Source organism: Balaenoptera borealis (assembly GCF_965194805.1).
Source record: "Balaenoptera borealis genome assembly, chromosome: 3".
Classification (NCBI taxonomy): Eukaryota; Metazoa; Chordata; class Mammalia; order Artiodactyla; family Balaenopteridae; genus Balaenoptera; species Balaenoptera borealis.
The window spans coordinates 166,470,506-166,493,236 of NC_138866.1; the positions used below are offsets into that span (position 1 = coordinate 166,470,506).

Sequence of the window (22,731 nt, forward strand, 5' to 3'; positions counted from 1 at the left end):
CCTGCCTCCCAGCTCACCCTCCATCCCCAGCGCCCTGGCCTGGCTTGGACAGACTCACCACCATGCGTCTGCAGCCCGCCAGCTATCTGCGGGATGGCCCAGTGGTTCTTGCCCGGGATGAAGGGCACACCTCTCCCTGACCCCCCCTTCCTCCCATGTGCAACCCACACGCTGTAATAATGCCCCTTGTGTGTCATAACTAGGTCATGACCCTCCTCAGGCCATATGTCACCTCCTCACTTCTTTCAGCTCCCTGGTGCTCTGTATGTAAGACAGTTCAATATACACCCCCAAATAGTAATGATTTGTTAGACCTGTCATTCTCCAATGGTTTGGAGAATGTTTTCCTAGCTTAGTGGATTCCCTCTTTCCTTAATCAATAAACGTTTCATGACCATACAAACACCATTAGCTGAAAATATTATTTTGGTTTAGTATACGTCCTTATTACATCATGATTAAATTTGAAAAGGCCTCTGTATGATTATTATACATGGAAACCGCGATGTCTCACTAATGTGGCATTATAGGAAGGGGTCAAGGCCATAAAAGTGAACTTCCTGGATAAATGAAAATGACCTCCTTAAGGACCAAGCCCTTTGAAAAATTTCACAATTTTTAATGGAACTCTTTGTTTTGGAAATCATACTAAGATTAAACACTTCAATACTTACATAATTATCAATGGATGTTTTTCTTACATAATTATCAATGGTATAAGGATGCCTGCCTCCTTATACAATGGAAATCAAACATAATTTAACTTTTTCATTATATTCCAGAGCATCATTAAAAGTATCCATTATTGAACATTGTAATAATCCAGTGCTAGTTTTGCTTCTTGTAATTCTTGTCACTCAACATTAGATTGCCAGATGACACTTCATGCTGTTGTTTTACCCGCTGGTCCCTTCTAATTCATTGCTTCTAATGTGCTCCAGACCAGCACACCAGGAAATCAAACTTAGGAGTCAGAAACATGTTTGGGCACTGCTGGTGGGAATGTAAAATGGTGCAGCTGCTATAGAAACTAGTATGGTGGTTCCCCCCAGAATAAAAATAGAATTATCATATGATTCAGCAATCCCACTTCTGGGTATATACCCCCCAAAAATTGAAAGCAGGGTCTCAAAGAGACTTTTGTACACTCCTGTTCACAGCAGCATTATTCACAATAGCCAAAAGGTGGAGGCAACCTAAGGGTTCATCAGCAAATGAATGAGTAAACAAAATGTGGTGTATACCTACAATGGAATATTATTCAGCTTTAAAAAGGCTGAATTTTCCCCCAGAATCCCTACATTGTCCTAGACAGAGTGAGTTTTCTTCCCTCTTGGTCATGACCTGTGCGTGTCATGACCCACCCCTCACCCTGGCCCCTCCCTCTCTCTGCTCCTGGGAGGGTCGGGAGAAGAGAGAAGTGTATTTAGTAGTGGGAGATGGAGTAAGCGGAAAAACCAGCTCAAGGGGACGAGCAGGGGAGGGCTAACAGCCCCCCATCCCCTCGTTTGTGCCAGGCGGGACAGCTAGGTCAGTGGTCATGTGCACGTGTATATATTATGACCCCATTTTACAGATGAGGGAAATGAGGCCCATTTCCAAATGCCAAAAATGAGTGAAGTAAGAGAAAGACACCATTGTGAGTTCACTATTCTCAGATTATATCTTTCCTAATTTTTTTTACGGGTGGGGAGGGACAGGTGGGGGAAGGTTAAAAAAAAGGGAAGGAAGGAAATTCTGACACATGCTACACATGAATGAACCTTGAGGACATTGTACCAAGTAAAATAAGCCAGTCACAAAAAGACAAATACCGTATGATTCCACGTATATGAGGCACCTGGAAAGTCAAACTCATAGAGACGGGGCTTGGGTGGGGGTATTGGTTGCCATGGGGTGGGGAGAGGGGCAAATGGGGAGCTGGTGTTTAATGGGTACAGAGTTTCAATTCTGCAAGGTGAGTTCCGGAGATGATTACACAACAATGTGAAAGTAATTACTACTACTCAACTGTACACTGAAAAAATCTTTAAAAAAAGAGAAACAAACATGCATTAATTCATTCAATAAATATTTCTTTTGTGCCTACGACATATCAGGCCTGTTCTTAATGCCAGGGCTAAGGGGCCTTCCAGCGTTTCCATTCCAGTGTATAGTATATAAGAGCACATGCACCTTTGCGGTCCACCTAATAAAGTGCACAACTGTAGGACACTGGTTTTCATAAAATAAATGATTTACCCAGAATGTCTGCAACCTGACCTATTTGGATGAAGACTACATTTGAAATTTAAATATCTTAATTCTAAAAGAGCATAATGATTTTTTTTTTTTTTTTTTTTGGCCGCGTTGCAAGGCTTGTGGGATCTTAGTTCCCCAACCAGGGATCGAACCCGTGCCCCCTGCAGTGGAAGCATGGAGTCCTAACCACTGGACCCCTAGGGAATTCCCATTATGATTAAAACTTTTAATTTTAATCTCTCGCCAACACCTTTTGGGTGTGTCTGCTTAGTTTTTCTTTCTGTTCTTGATTAAGGAATGGGATAGGAGAGACTGAATGTACACACAGACGATGGCCAGGCCATCCATAGCAATAGAGCTCTGCCCCACAACCTGCAGCCACCTGCCCGGGACGCCAACTGCTCTTCCACAGTAACCAGCCCAGGAAGCCAGCCTCCTGTAAATCAGACTTGCAGGAAGTAAGATTGCTGTCTCTAGCAGCAAACCAGGAAGCTAAGTAATAACTTCTGTAACAATTGGCCCCAAAGGGCCAGGGCTTAACAACTGACAGCCCTCCCTAAGTTTTGTTCCTGCTTCCAACTTAAAACCAACCAAAGAAAGCCAAATCTGCTCCCCTAACCAATCACTTAGGATGCCCGATTCTAGTTTATCCACCCTCAGCTGCCCCCTGCCACCAGCCAAGCACACCTGAAGCCTTCCCTTTCTGCACCTTATAAGGCATTCCCACTCCTCTGCCCACCTTTGTCTCCACCAAAACGCAAGTGATAGTGGCTAGCTCCCTTACTATAGCAAACTCAGAAAAATGGCTTTTGCTTTTCTCATTTCATTGGTCTTCGTTTATTTCTGCAGATGTTTACTGTATAAATGCAAAACGCTATTCAACCTTTTGTAGCACTTAATAACTACCAAAACATAACTGTTACAACCCCAGGTTCCTAGCAAGATCACCAAACTCACCCATTACCTCTCACACCGGTTGCCATGGTTGCCACGACATGAACCAGCCATCCAGCACATGCCATAATCACCACGTGCCTGCCCTCGATCAAATAGTTCTTTCATTATTACAGTGCTGAAATTGTTAACAATGGGTAATCATTTGAAAAATTCTTTTAGAACAATTCTTTTGCCATTTAGACTCTTCTACTGTTCTTACTACAGTCACTGAGAAACAGAAAACATCTGTTTGTTCTAATGTTTGCAGACAGGTGGAATGGCCCCAATAGATAACCTCCAAATAGTAGGGATGTTTATACATCCTACTTAAGAAGGTACATGTATTACTGAGTCCAAGCTCGTACTGCTTGCTGCAGGACAGGCTAATACATTGACAGACAAGTTGTCGGGGCAAGGAATAACTACTTTATTCAAAAAGCCAGAAGACAGGGAAGATGGTGGATTCGTGTCCCAAAGAACAGCTTGCCTGAGTTAGAATTCAGGCTTCTTTTATACTAAAAGGGGAGGGAGTAAAGTTAAACACTTTCTGGTTTGGTAAATTCAATAAATATTTCTTTTGTGCCTCCTACATATTAGGTCAGCCTCCAGAGGGGAGGTGTTACTTTTTTCCTCCCTGCAGTCATTCACAGGTGGGCCTGGTCAGCATGCTTCCTGGGAGCTAGACAAAGGTACTTGAGCTTAATGCTCATTACCTGGGAGGCAGGATTCCCAGAGATGGGCCGTTATGTATGATTTAAGCTTATAGGCAACATCCCTTTAGTGATTAACTTGTAATAGAACACAAAGTTTCTTCCCTATTACACAGGTTAGGAGCTATTTCCGTTTGCTTGGATCTAACTACTGGCTAAACATCAGGCGTTAGAAAGTACTTGATAAAGAGACTTCCTTGGTGGTCCAATGGTTAGATCTTTGCCTTTTAATGCAGGGGGTGCAGGTTCAATCCCCAGTCGGGGAGCTAAGATCCCACATGCCTCATGGCCAGAAAACCAAAACATAAAACAGAAGCAATATTGTAACAAATTCAATAAAGACTTTAAAAATGGTCCACATCCAAAAAAATCTTAAAAAAAAAAAAAGTACTTGATAAACCTGGCTTGACCGTCATGCTGAAGAATCGTAATGGGTGTTATTTTTTAAATAGGTGATGTACTTTTCTCCCTGTACCGCCACGTATGTGACCTGCCCCTATCCTGTTGGCGGCATCCACTTGTCTCAGGCAGGATTATGATCCTTATGGAAGGAAGGCAAAGAAAATATGTCAGGTTTGCGCAGTCTAGTCTTTGCTTTTGAGAATTGTTAAGATCACAAACTTGCCAAACAGGCTTCCAAAGAGACAGGACTGTCTAAATCCCAAATGCTCCATCTTTGTATTTCCAGGAGCAAATAGGGCTGGCTCGTAGATTATTACAAGGGCATAATTTTTAACACTGATGATCATTTGAAAAATGTAAAACAGAATTTTACTTTAAACCAGGGTGTAAGGGAGTCCTTGAAACAGGAAAGGAAAAGAGAAAAATCCCATCTCTTTCAGGTCTGGGAAGAGGAAGCAGCAGCAAAACGAGTGAGTCCTAATTGGTCCCCATCTAGTCAGAGAACTACGGGAGGGTGACATCTCATGTGTGGAGAGGAGAGATCTTGGAGATTGCCTACCCTATTTTTCTGGTATTTTCCTTAAAGACTCACTAAGTCATCTGTCAAATTCGATTCTGGTTTACAGTTTTAGGTTCAATGCATTACATCATCAATCTTAGGGGCTTGTTATTCCGGTATTTCCTGTGAGTCTGCACCTACTCCCTGCTGGTCCCCATCTCCATCCATGGCAAATGGGAAAGGTTTAATGCAAAGAATACTCTTGTTGAAAACCATATGTTGTTTGCTACCTTTTTTAAGACATTGAATGTGTTATTAGTTATGTTATTTCAAGGAAGTTAAAAAAAAACATATCTTTTAGAAAAGTGATTAATTCTCACGTAGGACTCATTTTGACACTGTGCGTTGACTCATCAGCACAGGAGATAGGCTGTCATTTATCAATTTGGCTCCCTTGAGTGGTTGGTTTGCAAATTTTAGTAGGTTCTCATATATTCCTTAAAACCCCTTTTAAACCACAAAGCAGAGTCATTTTTCTTAGGAAGGTTTGGGGGTAAATGATTGAAATTAAGAGAATATATATCTTTTCAGCAAATATGATACTTAGTCATACTTAGTCATTTTTTTGAAGAATTACTAAGGTTTCTATATAGGGTTGACAGATTTAGCGAATAAAAATACAGGATACTCAATAAAATTTAAATTTCTGATTTAAAAAATAATTTTTTTTAGTATAAGTATGCTCCAAATACATTAATCTGGGAATCTATATATTTGTATTGTGTTTTACATCTCGTTTAACAAATGAGGATTCTGAGGATCAAAACTTCCGACTTCAAAGCATTTTTCCCATTTTACTATGGCTTGTCCTTGTTTTTTCATTCGAAATTTTCCTCAAAGTTCCCAAAAGAAATCAGATCAGAGGTCTGATCAGATAACATTTGAGTTTAAGCTCCAAGGATCCTGAGATATCTTTAACTTGACCAGGTGAAATGATCTCCATGCAAGGCCCCAGGGGACCCTCGACCTCTTCCTGAACCCTCCCCACTTGGCCCCTGGGGCTCACCTGCCAGTTCCAGTCACTTGTCGAGGACAGAGCTTCTAAGTGGGGGCAGGGATTTAACTCAGAGGGGCCCCCAGTTCTCAGCTCTGCGGCGGGAAAGGATCACCCAGGTGACGCCCACCCCTCACCCCCTCACTACACCCCCCTTTCTAGTTAACTGCGTGGAGCGGGAGCCCAGCCTTGGTGTTTTAAAAAGCTCTGAGGTCTGGGGACTTCCCTGGCGGTCCAGCGGTTAAGACTCTGCGCTTCCAATGCAGGGGACATGGGTTTGCTCCCTGGTCGGGGAACTAAGATCCCACATGCAGCTCTCAGGTCTGGTTTCAAAGCAGAACTTCTCAACTTTGGCTGCGTCTTAGGGTCTTAGGGTCACGGGGTGGAGTGGGGCTCACCAGGTGGCCAATTAGATCCATCACATTAAACCTTCCCAGACAGTTCCAAAACTGAGAAGCACTGCTGCAGGGCAGGGAATGGCAACGTTTTCTGTAAAGAAGCAGATGGCAAATGGCTCAGGCTTTGCAGGGCATGGGTCTCTGTCATAAGCACGCAGCAAAAGCAGCCACGAAAGACACATGGACAAGCAGGCTCTGCCGAGTTCCAGGAAACCTTGAATTCCAAATGATTTTCACACATCATGGCATATTATTATTCCTTTGAGTTTTCTCCATCATTTTAACATGTAAACACCATTCTTAGCTCTAGAGTAGGAATCGCCAACTAAGTCTGTAGGTCAAACCCTGCCCACCACCTGTTTTATACCAAGTTACTCATCTTTTCTCTCCCCAGCTTCCTCTGGTAGGACTGTGAGAGGGAAGAACCTTCGTGTTCTATTACACGTTAATCACTGAAGGGATGTTGCCTGTAAGCTTAAATTATACACAATGGCCCATCTCTGGGAACCCTGCCCCCCAGGTAATGAGCATTAAGCTCAAGTACCTTTGTCTAGCTCCCAGGAAGCATGCTGACCAGGCCCACCTGTGAATGACTGCAGGGAGGAAAAAAGTAACGCCTCCCCCCAGGAGGCTGATGGGAACCAGGAAGTGTTTGACTTTCCTCCCTCCCCTTTCAGTATAAAAGAAGCCTGAATTCTAACTCAGGCAAGCTGGTTCTTTGGGACACAAGTCCACCAACTTTTCAGTCGGCTGGCTTTCTGAATAAAGTCGCTATTCCTTGCCCCGACAAATCGTGTCTCAGTTTACTGGCCTGTCGTGCAGCGAGCAATACGAGCTTGGACTTGGTAACAGGACATTTCCATTAATTCTTCTTGGTAGAGTAATTCATACGACAGATGCTGTGATTCATCAAGTCCAATGTTTTGTCTTTCCACAGTGCCATATAGGGCTTTTATGTAAGTAATTGGCTTATATCCTTTGGGAATTCTTTTTAAAAGCAAATTGGTATTATTACCTCGTATCTATGAATTGGCATAAAATTAGTGTACCATTTTAACAAAATTGTTCTTTAACCAGATAATCCATTAAGAGTTTTCCTCTTAACTGCGCGGTAGTCTGGGCACAATAGCTATAAAGAGAAATCCACTTGCCTTTGTGACACCAGGAACTCATCCCCGAGTTCTACTTTGGAGTTACATATGTGCTCATCCCCCGCGAAGGAGCAGTAACTGTGGTCGCATTTGAGTCCTGGGCACCTCACTGAGTGTTCTCACCTGCGCGGTGTCCAGAGGAAAATGTGGCAAGGAAACATGGAGAAATTTGCCTGGGATTTGGGGTTTTCTTTTCTTCTAATACCTGTGTATTGACAGGTCGCATCTCCTCCTTTCAAGCAGTAATATTTTTTTCCTCTAAAAATAGATTAAATAATCAGCCCTAAACAAAATTTATGACATTTGAGACAAAAGGTAAATTTGAAACTGCTAAAAATTTAGATTTTTAATTACTTTTACCATGCTTTCCAAGCTTTCAAAAGAAATGGATGAATCATTCTGGCTTATGGGAAATGGTTAAGGTATTAGGTGTTGCAGGGTCACAGAATATGCCACCCCACAGTAGGCCACTTAGGCATAAGGATCATTTTGAGCTGAAGGCGGTTGAGAAGAAGCAGCTGCTCCCCCACTTGCCTAAAAAGCAGGACATAAATTTACAAAGGTGTCCCTCTCCACTCTCTGCCAGGAAGGACAGACGTTAATGAGACAACTTTAGACCCTTAGTCTGGAATCAGACAGCACCAGAGGAAGCAACATGACAAACTTTACTAATTAGCCTGGATCTACTATTGGTTCCCAGATATCTGCCTTCCCACAATTTGCCGCCCCTAGAGACTCAAGGTCCTTTTCTTTTGTCTTGTCACTTCCCTAAATTTTTAGTGTTGCTTTGCCAACATGCTCTGTAAGCCCAGTTCTAAGCTCCCTTTGAGTCGTTTGTCTCTGAGTGCCCCCGTGGGTCAGATGCACAAGCTAATGAACCTCTGTGCTTTTCTGTGGTTAATCTGTATCCTGTCCGGCCAGCTCAAAGGAGCCCAGCCAGATGACCCAGGAGGCTAGTAGGAAGGAGAATTTCTACTCCCCTACAGGATCTTGAAATGATGCTCTCTGCTTCACAAAGGGGAGATTCCTGGGTCAGCACAAGTCCATCCCCACACACATCCCCTGGCCTGGGATGGGGGTGCTGATGCCTCCAAACAGAAAAGTCAAACCAATATCTGGACCATGTGTCTGTGCCCATTGGGATGTACCTCTGTCCCCTGCAGGATGGAAGGGGGTCCCATGTGGTCTCCTCAGGAGATAGCACCAATTAGGGGGCACGGTGCTGGTCTCTACCATCAGCAGATTGGATATTTTGTTGTACAGGTTACTAGATCAGTCCTGGCCAGTGGGTGTATTAGTTACCTATTGCTGCATAACAAATAACCCAAAAACTTAGTGGCTGAAAGCAACCTTTGTTACAGTTTCTGCACATCAGGAACCTGGCCCCGGCTTACCTGGGTCCTGGAGCTCAGTCTCCCATGGGCGGAGTCACCTGCCTGGAAAGAGCAGCTTCCAGGCTCACTTGCAGAGGCAGTGCTTTTCTGAGGACTCTACCTGCTGCCCCACCAAAGAGGAGTGCTTTCCGCTTTGGCTATTGGAGACACAACCATTCCCAACCCCACTGAGCTCCTTTCCGTGGTCCTTTCCTTGGCTGGTCTGACTTGATAGGGGGCCTCTGGGGTCTGGGCTCCTCTGCGGCTCCCGCTTCTCTGGACGCTGCTACCTTGGCATCACCCAACCCTCAGCTGTCTCCTCATCATAGGGAGATCGCTGGCTGGCTGTTGGATCCCCCTCCCTGCCTGGGGGCCTTGGACTCCTCCCAGACCTTGGGCTGGGGCAACCGCAAGGTCACAGAGAATGTCCCTTCCCTCAGGGAGCCCTGTGCTGAGCTGCTGTGTCAGGCAGGCAGATTGATCTGGTTCCTGCTGCTCCGTCCTGGTCAGAGGGCACCTCTCCTGTATCCTAACATCTGTGCTGCCGGACTTCTGAATTCACCAGTCTTCTGGTTGCAGAATGCTAGCTCCTGGTCTGCAGCTGTATTTCCTTCATTACTGATAAGGTGAAACAGCGTTTCCTGTGTTTGCTGGCCAGACACGTTGCCTCTTCTATAAGATACTCATGTCTCCTGTTCCTCTTTCTTTGCATTAACTTTTCTTTGCCAGATAGGAGTTCTTTCTATATGTTGGATATTGCTCAAAATTACATATATTGCAAAAACGAGCACCCCATTCATGTTTTAGATTTTTCACTTAAAAAGAGAAATTCTTAACTTTAGTCAAATCCATCTTTTCTCTCATGGTCAGTCCATTTGTGTGTTGAAGGCAGCATTCCCTGACCCTCTTCTCCCACTCCCAAGTGGGGCAGACGTCAGCCCCTGGTCACCCAGCACCCCCGTGAAGCAAGTCCCCCCCCCCCCCGATTGGAACTCACCCTGCAGCCTGGAGCGCGGAGCCGGTTCTGCTCTCCTAGTGGCTCGTCTGTTCATGCATTGGTGACCTTTATGGATCATGGATCCTGAGCCCTCCAGGTCTAAATTAGGGAAGCTTTCCTCGAGCTGTGCTTTCCACTGGAGCTCTCCTTACTGCCCTTTTCCACCCAGAGCCCAAGGCCAGCATCTGCCCAGCCCACCACCAGGCCGAGGGCAGGTGCCCCCAGAGCAACACCGCTGTGGCCACCCACCCCATTCAAGGCAACCTTACCCCTCAGTGTGCCACCTGCTCTGACCTGGCTTGTGTTGTTTTCAGGGGGTGGCCCTTGCAGAGGGTGGGGTAGACAGCTCCAGGGTTTAGTTGGATGGCAGTGGGGGGGTCTCAGAGCACCTAATGGAAGTGAAGTCCACACCATTTTTTATAGATGTATACACGTAGATGCATATGGGTATAATTTTTGTAAAACTACTAGATCGTATGTTTGAATTGTGCTGTAATTTTTGTTTTCCTGCAAGCATGTCTTGGAAAGCATTCCTTGTTGGTATGTATCATGCTTATATACTTTTAATATTATAATAGCATTTAATACCCTGGGTGCACCATATGTTATTTAACCATTTGGGTATCGTTAAAAGACATGAGGGCCTGCAGCATGAGGGCCTAGGAGAAATTGACAGGGTGCCACCTTAAATACAGAAACAGAACACAAGGACCATTAGTTGGGCTAAGTTCCCAGGGTTTGGACACGTGTGTGCATGCGAACGCACGCACGCACACACAGAGGCTTTTCTTATAGGAGGATTCTTTTCCCAGATAGGGTCAAGCAGCGTGAGATGCACACCTCCCTCTGCTCAGGGGGCCATGCTGGCACCTAGAGGGATTTCCAGATGCACGAAGACCTGGGCACCCATTCTACATCCTTTTCAGAGGACCCCAGAGGTACATAAACAGTATCCAAACAGTTAAACAGGACACCCGCAGACACATCCTAAAGCTCGCACAGCTGTCCATCAGTGTCGTGACCGCAGGGTGGGGATTCTTCCTGACCACTGACACCATGCAAGTCCACAGACGCCACTTGGGTGGAGAACACTCGGAGCATCTCGGCTGCTGCCCTGTCAGGTGAGTTTGAAGGCCCCTTCTCAGACTGCTACAGTAGGGCATAAATAATTTATCGATCCACTTAGATCTTAAAGGCATTTGCCCTGTGTCCAGAGGGGTCCCTGCCAGCTCTCAGCGTCTCAGGTTCACATGGGAGTGCTGTACTGATGCACACAAAGTTTCTAGTGTAGAATGGAATGAACAGAACAGACGAAGAGCTTGGTGTGTACTATTAACCATCCCAGTCTTTATCACGAAACCCAGCCCAACCACATACTGCCTCAGACTCTCTCCTGTAACTCCAAATTGTCACTTAACTGGTGACAGTGGTTGCCTCCCGGGTGGCTCTGAGCCAGGGATGGAGACAGACTTTTCACTGTATACCTCTGTATCCTTTGAATTTTGAACCTCAAGTACGTCTTACCAATATTAAAAAATAAAGTATTTTTTAACATGTTAATTTTTGAAAAGTAAAAAGAGACAATTCGGATTTTTCAAAGGTTACACCTTCCTTCCTTCGGGGGAGTTGGCGAGCTGAAAGGCGAGCTTCACATGCCTTCCCTGTGCACCCCATAACTGCGGGGCTGTAGGCAGAAGCCATGGGAGGGCAGAGAGGGAGAAGGAAGGGTTTTCAGCTCAGGATTATCAGGCTCTGACTGCTTTCTGCACAAAGACCCAAGGAATTCCCATTGTAGATTCACAGAAGGGCTTTATCTCCAAATCTGACCGATGGTCCAGGGAAAGTAAAGACCTGGATTAAAAGCAAGAACAAAGGGCTTCCCTGGTGGCACAGTGGTTAAGAATCTGCCTGCCAATGCAGGGGACACGGGTTCAATCCCTGGTCTGGGAGGATCCCACATGCTGTGGTGCAACTAAGCCCACATGCCACAGCTGCTGAGCCTGTGCTCTGGAGCCCGTGAGCCACAACTACTGAGCCCGCATGCCACAACTACTGAGGCCCACGCATCTAGAGCCCATGCTCCGCAACGGGAGAGGCCACCACAATGAGAAGTCCATGGGCACCGCAACAAAGAGTAGCCCCTGCTTGCTGAAACTGGAGAAAGCCCGCACAGCAACGAAGACCCAATGCAGCCAAAAATAAATAAATTAAATAAATAAATTAAAAAAAAAAAAAAAAAAAAAAAAGCAAGAACAAAGGGCAATGAAGTATGTGTAGGTGTAGCCCAACCCACAGTGGCCCAGCTTCTTGGTGCTATTTTCCAAATACATGAATTAAGCAGCAGAGTTAGCAATTATTCAAATAAGGGACAAAACATCTCCATTAAAATATTCATATAATTTAAACAATGAAGGTTTTGTCTTAAGTCCCAATATCTATTCCATTTCTTCTGTTTTTTTTTTTAACCCAACAATGTGTTAAGGTACTTTAGAGTCCATTGTGGGGTGAAGGGGTGAGGGCTGTTGTTGGATTTTTAGTTTAACATTCTATTTTATTGATAGAAACCAAGCTTCTCAGGACCAGATCAATAGAAGGGACAAATAAGCTTTGCAGTGTTTCTCCCCTGGATCCCCACCAGCTTGGAAAGGGCATCAGGCCCTTTGGTTTATTTTATTTATTTATTTTATTTATTTTAAATTTTTATTTATTTATTTGGTTGTGCCGGGTCTTAGCTGCGGCAGGCAGGCTTCTTAGCTGTGGCATTCGAACTCTTAGTTGTGGCATGCATGTGGGATCTAGTTTCCTGACCAGGGATCAAACCCGGGGCCCCTGGATTGGGAGCACTGATTCTTAATCGCTGTGCCACCAGGGACGTCCCCAGGCTCTTTGGTTTAGACAAGCCTTCATGCACGCGCAAATCCTTGAGTAGCAAATATGATATGAAGAGAATCATACTGCTTTTTTAAAATACCTCTTTGATCCCCAAATAGACAATAACAAAGGGTCTTTTAATTTCTGAGTATGCTCTTCATTCCCAAGCATATGATTATGTCAAATGTACTCAACCAAAGATTCGATAGTTCTGATTTTTTTTTCTAAGTGTGGCTCATTAAAGAAATACAAAAAAAAGAAAAAAAAAAAAAGAAAAAATGTCAAGAATAGAATTCTCTGGGAGAAAATATTTGCAAACAAAGCAACTGACGAAGGATTAATCTCCAAAATATACAAGCAGCTCATGCAGCTCAATATCAAAAAAACAAACAACCCAATCCAAAAATGGGTAGAAGACCTAAGTAGACATTTCTCCAAAGACATACAGATGGCCAACAAATACATGAAAAAATGCTCAACATCACTAATCACTAGAGAAATGCAAATCAAAACCACAATGAGGTATCACCTCATCCCGGTCAGAATGGCTATCACCAAAAAATATAGAAACAATAAATGCTGGAGAGGGTGTGGAGAAAAGGGAACCCTCCTGCATTGTTGGTGGGAATGTAAATTGATACAGCCACTATGGAGAACAGTATGCAGGTTCCTTAAAAAACTAAAAATAGAACTACCATATGACCCAGCAATCCCACTACTGGGCATATACCCAGAGAAAACCACAATTCAAAAAGACACATGCACCCCAATGTTCATTGCAGCACTATTTACAGTAGTCAGGTCATGGAAGCAACCTAAATGTCCATGGACAGATGAATGGATAAAGAAGATGTGGCACATATATATGATGGAATATTACTCAGCCATAAAAAAGAATGAAATTGAGTTATTTGTAGTGAGGTGGATGGACCTAGAGTCTGTCATACAGAGTGAAATAAGTAAGAAAGAGAAACACGAATACCGTACACTAACGCATATATATGGAATCTAAAAAAGCGGTACTGATGAACCTAGTGGCAGGGCAGGAATAAAGACGCAGACATAGAGAACGGACTTGAGGACATGGGGAGGGGGAAGGGGAAGCTGGGATGAAGTGAGAGAGTAGCACTGACATATATACACTACCAAATGTAAAATGGATGGCTAGCGGGAAGTTGCTGCATAGCACAGGGAGATCAACTCGATGCTTTGTGACGACCTAGAGGGGTGGGATAGGGAGGGTGGGAGGGAGGCTCAAGGGGGAGGGGATATGGGGATATATGTATACATAGAGCTGATTCACTTTGTTGTACAGCTAACACAACATTTTAAAGCAATTGTACTGCAATAAAAATGGGGGAGAAAAAAAAAAGAATAGGACTTCCCTGGTGGCGCAGTGGTTAAGAATCCGCCTGCAATGCAGGGGACATGGGTTTGAGCCCCGGTCAGGGAAGATCCCACATGCCACGGAGCAACTAAGCCCATGCGCCACAGCTACTGAAGCCCACGTGCCTAGAGCCCGTGCTCCACAACAAGAGAAGCCACCAGGATAAGAAGCCCACGCACCGCAACGAAGAGCAGCCCCGCTCTCTGCAACTAGAGAAATCCCGCACGCAGCAACGAAGACCCAACACAGGCAAAAAAAAAAAAAAAGAATAGAATTCTTTCTGGGCCCTCCCTGGCGGTCCAGTGGTTAGGACTCTGCCCTGCACTTTCACTGCCGGGGGCGAGGGTTCAATCCCTGGTTGGGGAACTAAGATATTGCAAGCCGCGCGGTGCGGCCAAAAAAAAAAAAACAGAATTCTCTCCTAGTTTTCATGAAATTCTCAAATTACAAATGATACTTTCCCATTCTTTATATCACAGGAAGCAAAATAAAACCAAATTAGTTAACTGTAAATGGGCATGAACCATCTTAGTGGAGTGGTGGAAGTGTTCTAAATCTAGATTGTGGTGATGATTGCACAACTAGGTAAATTTGCTAAAAATCATTGAATTGTACACTTAAAATAGAGGAACTGTGGAATGTGAATTACATCTCAGTAAAGTTACTCACAGGGCCCAAATTAGCTGCAGTGCATCATATGACCACAGAAGGTCAGCAAAGAGTTCCACAAACCTATCTCCAAGGGGGACATCATCAACCACTGGCTGCGGCTGCCCTTCACCACAGAAACTCCTCTGTCCTGGGTCTCAGGGGCTTGAAGTTACCAAACACCAGAGTCAGGTATCAGGAATAAGGAAATATTTTCAAATATTGGCTTATGCAAATCTACAATGATCGGAGCTATCAAATCGTTTACTCCATGATATATACAATTAAGTAAAAAACTCACACCACAATAATCTTCAATAAGCAAACTAGAAATTCAGTCCTATTGGAAATATTAAAGTCTTTTAAAACTAGTTTTGGACTAATTATACGTTCTAGTAAATATTATACAAACTTTAAAAAATTCGTTTTTCTTTTTTTCATTTTTTTGTTTTATTTTAATTGAGCCATGTATTCTTTTTTTTTTTTTTTTGTCCGTGCCGCATGGCATGCAGGATCTTAGTTCCCTGACCAGGGATTGAACCTGTGCCCCCTGCAGTAGAAGCCTGGAGTCTTAACCATTGGACCGCCAGGGAAGTCACTAAACTTTGATTTTTATGGCTATTATAATTTACATTAAAAATGTAAATTTAAAAAGTACAATTTAAAAAATTTCCATCTAACTCCCTTTCAGTTAGATAAAAAAAGTAATCAATAAAACCTTTCAAATAACTAATTAACATGGAGAAATCTTCTAAAAGGAGTACAGTCTCTCTCTCATTACTAATTTATTTCTTTCAAGAACATAAAAACAGTAAATCGGATTATGGGAAGGTAAACCTCCTAAGACACTGAAAACCACAGCCATTTCTAGGCTGGCAATACTTCCTCTTAGTGCAGCCATGTTAAGATGAAGAAGGGCAGAGACTTGTGAGCTGGAAAATTTTCAGTCAGTCACATTTTGAGCATATTTATAAATAACTGTAAGTGAAGTAACATTCGTCTAAATAAAGTCTTCATGTGTCAAAATCTTAACCTAGGTGAATCAGATCAAAGCAGATGCCTCTGCCTTCATTATGGCCAGTTTCAGCCTAAGGCCATTTCGCTCATGAACTCTGGTTACAGGCAATCTGAACGATGCTTTCTTGGGTTAATGACTTCAGTACCGAGAATGTAGAAACTGTGCTCATAGGGATAAGAAACTATAGGGTCTGATGAAATATTACTCATATTTACTCTTCTCAGAAATTTGAGGGTCAGTCGTTTCTTCACAGTATCACTAAATGCCAAGGTCAAAGCAGGGGAACAGAGGTTGGGCTGGTTAAGTGACCCAGGGAGTTAGTGGAAGAGCTTGATCAGCCATGAGTCCTCCATTAAAACAGACAGCCATTATTCATTCTACACGTTGTATCATCTGTAACATTGCTTTTGGTTTTGTTGCTGTAGTTTAGTCAGGATGAATTTTTTTTCTTTTTATTTATTTTTATTTTTGGCCGCTCCACAAGGCCTGTGGGATGTTATTTCCCCGACCAGGGATGGAGTGCGGGCCCTCGGCAGTGAGAGTATGGAGTCCTAACCACTGGGCGGCCAGGGAATTCCCCCCAGGATGAATTGTTAAAAATAACCACTGCCTGACTTGAAAGCTTTGAAATCAAAGTCATGAGACACTGAGGTCTGGGATACTAAATGCTCTTATGGCACAGGTTCAATCCCTGGTCGGGGAACTAAGATCCTGCATGCCATGCGGCACGGACAAAAAAAAAAAAAAAAGATACATGGCCCAATTAAAATAAATAAAACAAAAAAATGAAAAAAAGAAAAACGATTTTTTTAAAGTTTGTATAATATTTACTAGAACGTATAATTAGTCCAAAACTAGTTTTAAAGGACTTTAATATTTCCAATAGGACTGAATTTCTAGTTTGCTTATTGAAGATTATTGTGGTGTGAGATTTTTTACTTAATTGTATATATCATGGAGTAAACGATTTGATAGCTCCGATCATTGTAGATTTGCATAAGCCAATATTTGAAAATATTTCCTTATTCCTGATACCTGACTCTGGTGTTTGGTAACTTCAAGCCCCTGAGACCCAGGACAGAGGAGTTTCTGTGGTGAAGGGCAGCCGCAGCCAGTGGTTGATGATGTCCCCCTTGGAGATAGGTTTGTGGAACTCTTTGCTGACCTTCTGTGGTCATATGATGCACTGCAGCTAATTTGGGCCCTGTGAGTAACTTTACTGAGATGTAATTCACATTCCACAGTTCCTCTATTTTAAGTGTACAAATCAATGATTTTTAGCAAATTTACCTAGTTGTGCAATCATCACCACAATCTAGATTTAGAACACTTCCACCACTCCACTAAGATGGTTCATGCCCATTTACAGTTAACTAATTTGGTTTTATTTTGCTTCCTGTGATATAAAGAATGGTAAAGTATCATTTGTAATTTGAGAATTTCATGAAAACCAGGAGAGAATTCTGTTTGGTTTTTTTTTTGGCCGCACCGCGCGGCTTGCGGTATCCTATTTCCCCAACCAGGGATTGAACCCTCGCCCTCGGCAGTGAAAGCGCAGTGCAGAAAGTATTCGAGTGATGAGTTACAGTGAAAATGCGTTCTGTCTGGGGCTTCCCTGGTGGTGCAGTGGTTAAGAATCCGCCTGCCAATGCAGGTGACACGGGTTTGAGCCCTGGTCCGGGAAGATGCCACATGCCGCAGAGCAACTAAGCCCGTGCGCCACAACTACTGAGCCTGCACTCTAGAGCCCGTGAGCCACAACTACTGAGCCCGCGCACCACAACTACTGAAGCCCGCATGCCTAGAGCCCGCGCACCGCAACGAAGAGTAGCCCCCACTCGCCGCAACTAGAGGAAGCTGTGCACAGCAACAAAGACCCAACGCAGCCAAAAATAAATAAATAAATAATAATTTAAAAAAAAAAAAAGCCTTCTGTCTAAAACACTGCACATAAGTCCTCCTGTGCTCTGGTGGCTGAGGCCCGCCCGGGTGGGTGGCAGGTGCCCCGGCCGCTCCGCAGAGTCCACACTGCAGCCCAGGCTTCCTCGCCCTTCATCACCATGCTGGGTGCTCCAGGGACCCACACTGGCAGAAAATATCACCCATGAGTTTCTGTTTTTGTTTTTGTTTTTAGGTTCACTAAATTTATTTTAAAAATCATAAAACATTTCTTACAAAAGAGCAATACATTCTGCACACTGCTCTGAATAGCTGCCAGGGACATATGGACTATTGTTACTTCTCCTCCCTATCCCAACCCCCCCCAAATGTTACAGTGACCACAAAGCAAAGCGTTCACAATAATTACATGGGGGGATTTTCTTTTAAAACCACCAACAATGAACAAAAATTAAAATTCACTCACTCTGCTGTTTCAAAATTTCAATGTTTTTGCACACCCTCCCCCAACCCCCAACCCTGTTTGTAAGGAACTAAAACATTACATCTGGTGAACAGCAAAGATTTCCCTACACCTCAAATGCAGAACACCTATGAAGCAGAGGAATGTTGGCTTTTTAAACAGAAGCAAATAAAAAAAAGAAAGATGCAGAACTCCTTCAGTTCTTCACTAGTCTTAGAAAAACTTTCCAGAATACTGCTTCACACTATAAAAAAGAAAAAATATCTTGCATTAGAATCCTTCAACATCTGCATACTGTTTCACACTGTTCTGCAGCAAATACTGTGCATTCTGTATCTGGTCCTGCGTTCCTGTAATGGTAATGATCCAATCTTTGGACCCCTCTAAAGGCTCATCAATTTTGATCGAAGCTCCTGACTCATGACAGATTTGTTTCATCCACTGACCACCTTTGCCAATAATAGATCCAGCCAGATCTTCGGGAATAGTTACTTGTGTAGTAACAATAGATCCACCAAGATCACCATATGAGCCACGACCCCCTGCATAGGAATAATCATATCCAGAGCCACCCTGTGGTTCATAAGCCATCTGCCACTCTGATGGGCTCCATGTATCTACTGCAGAGTCCCCGGTTTCATCAAACTGAAACCAACCATGCCATCATAACGGTCTCCAGGTCTTCCTCTTCTGTCATAGGCCATTAGATCTCCTCCTCTGGGTGGTGGTGGAGGAAGAGGAAGATTCCAAGCTCTGCCACCACCCCGGCCCCCTCGTCCAGGAGGAGGTGGAGGAGGTCCTCGACGAGGGCTCCTATCATCATAATCTCTTCTGGATGGAGGCATGGGACGCCCACCACGACCAGGAGGCATTCTGTCAAAACCACCTCTTCCCGGCATGGGAAATCCCACGGGACGTCCACGGCGGTCATCAAACATCATTGTAAAACCACCATAATCATAGGTTTCATCGTAAAAATTTGGATCATAAGGCTGAGCACGTCCTTTGATGGGAGACTCTGATATAAGATCAAGGATGATCTTTATGCACTCTACAACCCTAACAGGTTTTCCTCCAATAAGAACAACTCTGTCTCAGTGGATTGAGGACAACGTTCCTGGAAAAGCTTGATTGTTGTCTGAGTGTTCCTTGAAGTTCTTTGATTTTAGCACCTTTGACCCCAATAATTCCTCCGGCCAGACTCTGATGAATCAACAGTCTCAACTGGCAGTCGAAGTCGCATCCTTTAGAGTGTTGGTAATTTAAGCATTCCACAGCATCAGATTCGAGCGGGAGCTGGCTGGTTGCAGTGGGCGATGGCAACTGCAGGCCCTCTTCCAAGGTAGGGATGATTTTCTTCAGAATTTCTCCAATTGTTTCAGTATCAGCACTGATACTCAATATGCGCTCGGGGCCACTGCTGTCTGGGAATAAAACACTGGCATTGTAGTCTGTACGGAGAGCCTTACTATTCTTGCCTCCTTTTCCAATCACTGCCCCAGCATTCTTGCTCTGAAGCAGAATGCGTAATTCAACCATCTCATCAGTGTTTCTAGATCTTTTAAAAGTTTGTTCCTCTTCCATATCTTCAGCAGGGCGCTTACCAAATTCGTCATTGGTTTCAGTGTTGGGAAAGGTTTCCTCTGGCTGTTCAGTTTCTATTTTCTTATATTAAAGGGACACACCAATCAGTTATCAAATATATCTATCCTTGCAGGGCAGAACTGAAGTGTTCTGGGCGGGACCAACTGACACCCTAGTGCTGCAGTAGCGGGCAAGGCTACCGTCCCCATGCCGCCGCACCGCCTCAGCTGGCCACAGCTAGACAGAACGAGCCCACCCATGAGTTTTTGAAGTCTTCATAGACTAAGAATGTTTCAAAGAAAAGGAATTACAGAAATAGCACATACACTATGTAGGGCTGCGGCATTAAACCATCTTGTGTGCTCAATAAATGCAGGCTAGGAACAGCCACTCGAGGGCAACCATGGCTTAGAGGGAGATGGGGTAAGGCCTGACCCAGACCACGTGGTCAGTGTTCTCCAAAATGAGCGTCTGCAGAAACAGGCGCGGTACTGGCCAGAGATAGGAACGTCCAGAGCTGCTGAACCAAATCTCAACGTAGGGAATGATAAACACAAATAGACACATGGGCACACTCATGTTGTCCTCTATCTAGAAAGCCCACTTTCAGGGAACTCCCTGGCAGTCCAGTGGTTAGGACTCCACGCTTCCACTGATGGGGTTCCATGTTCAATACCTGGTCGGGGAACTGCGTGGCCCAAAAATTAAAAAATAAATAAAAATCCCATTTTCATTAAGAGCCTCCTTATCTGGGCTACTTACTTCCTCAAAAGTGTACCAATAGTTACTGTGTTTTGAAAGGGAAGAATTTGGGAATTCCCTAGTGTTCCAGTGGTTAGGACTCAGCTCTTTCACTGGCTTGGGCCCCAGTTCGATCCCTGGTTGGGGAACTAAGATCCCACAGGCCGAGCAGCACAGTCATAAATAACTGAATGACTAAATAAAAGGTAAGAATTAAAAAATCTATTCCCAAGTCAAGCCCGACACTAGTCTGCCATGTCAGTGCTTCCCAGAGCTCACCAGACACTAAAAGCAGGACCCATCAGAGCTCACCAGACACTAAAAGCAGGACCCATCACGAGCCTCATTAAGAGCCAGCTGTTCTAGAGACACTGTACCATGTGTCATCGATCAATGGGTCCATCAGTGTCCTGCATCCTCCCATTGGGTCCAGCGTCCTCCCATTGTTTCAGGGACAAGAGCTAATGTTTTCTAGAAAGCTATGCTTTCACCAAAAGCTGGTCGAAAATCCAGTTTATAGAAAAAGAGAGGCATCATGGGGATATAAAGATGACTACACTAGCTAAGAGGTCTGAGTCTCTCCATTCCCAATAACTATCAACATTTAAGTAAATCAACCTAAAATCTGGTATCCATGCCTATAAAATTAAGGGAGTAAGTTATACCTTTATGACCTCTTTTAGCTTGAGGATTCTATTTCAGTGTGTACATCTGTAGCTTTGATATCCCAACAGCTAGTCCTTAAAACTGTAGGATCATTTTCTCCTGATCGGCGTCATGGATTTTAAACAGCAGAGAGAAAGGATGCCTACTTTTGTCCGTTAGAACAGGAAAGGTTTGGGTGTTCTTAAGTCCACCCGCTTGGACCACAGAACTGTCTCCACCAACCACCCACCTGGCCAGCACACACCCCCTCCGGCCACCTTCCTGCTTTGGGTCCCGGCTCCCTCGCTCCCTGCCGGGTCTGCTCTTGGCCCTGAGCCCTAACAGCTTTGTGACCTTGGGCAAGTTACTTACCCTCTCCAAGCCTGCTTCCTCATCTGCAAGATGGGGATGATGATAAAAGCACCAACATTGACGAGAATTAGATGTGATAAGCCCCGTATGGTGCACGGTTTGGTGCCTGGCACAGGGAAAGCACTCAGTAAACTGCAGCGATTACTTTTGATAATGACAACCGCGTGGTTAGAGCATCCACAGGACTCAGGACGTAACGGAAGAGTCTATGAAGTGCCAGCAAAGGGCCAGTGCTGCCAGGGCCCCTGGTCCTCTCCTTCTGGACCCCTTGTCACTTGTAGACTTGAAGGAATGAACATATGGACTGACTCCCTGTGTCTCTTCCCAGAAACTCCTCATCCCGCAGCCCTGAAGATGGGGCAGGAATCTAAGGAAACAGGTGGCATCATCAATGAATCTCTTTCACAAAAAAGAAACTGGTGGGCTTCCCTGGTGGCGCAGTGGTTGGGAGTCTGCCTGCCAATGCAGGGGACACGGGTTCGAGCCCTGGTCTGGGAAGATCCCACATGCCGCGGAGCGACTAAGCCCGTGAGCCACAACTGCTGAGCCTGTGCGTCTGGAGCCTGTGCTCCACAACAAGAGAGGCCGCGACAGAGAGAGGCCCGCGCACCGCGATGAAGAGTGGCCCCCGCTCGCCGCAACTGGAGAGAGCCCTCGCACAGAGGCGAAGACCCAACACAGCCAAAAATAAAAATATAAATAAAATTAATAAAAAAAAAAAAAAAAAAAAAAAGAAACTGGTGACGGTGGTTGCCTCCCGGGTGGCTTGGAGCCAGGGATGGGAGACAGACTTCTCACTTTGAATTTTGAACCTCAAGTACATCTTAGCAATATTAAAAATTGAAGTATTTTTTAACATGTTGATTTTTGAAAACTAAAAAGAGACAATTTGTATTTTTATTGATTGATTGATTGATTGATTTTTGGCTGCTCCCCGCAGCAAGTGGGATCTTAGTTCCCTAACCAGGGAGGGAACCCATGCCCCCCGCAATGGAAGCGCGGAGCCCTAACCACTGGACCGCCAGGCAAGTCCACAATTTGTATTTTTAAAAGGTTACACCTTCCCTCCGGGGAACTGGTGAGCTGAAAGGCGAGCTTCACGTGCCTCCCCCATGCACCCCATAACTGCAGGGCTGTGGGCAGAAGTGGTGTAATCCCCTGACTCAGGATCAGTAATTTCTATCTCCAGAAGTCCAGAGGCGGAAACTCTTAGGATTAAAAAAAAAGCCACAGATGCAGTGACAGCTCTGGACTCTGCGCAACACTGTTGCACAAGATGAGCCATATTCACACGGCTTCCAACATACCACCGCTCTGTCCACCAGGAGGCTGTAGGCGGCAT

At 44.5% G+C, this 22,731-nt stretch overlaps 1 pseudogene across 1 annotated transcript; it reads right to left on the reverse strand.

Moving 5' to 3' along the window:
• Positions 1 to 11,685: 11,685 nt before the first annotated feature.
• LOC309625882 (heterogeneous nuclear ribonucleoprotein K pseudogene) lies at positions 11,686 to 22,731 on the reverse strand (annotated as a pseudogene). The gene is made up of 3 exons (XR_014249443.1): positions 22,448 to 22,731; positions 21,390 to 21,531; positions 11,686 to 19,712 (listed from the first exon to the last, which is right to left on the reverse strand). The product of XR_014249443.1 is annotated as a heterogeneous nuclear ribonucleoprotein K pseudogene (transcript).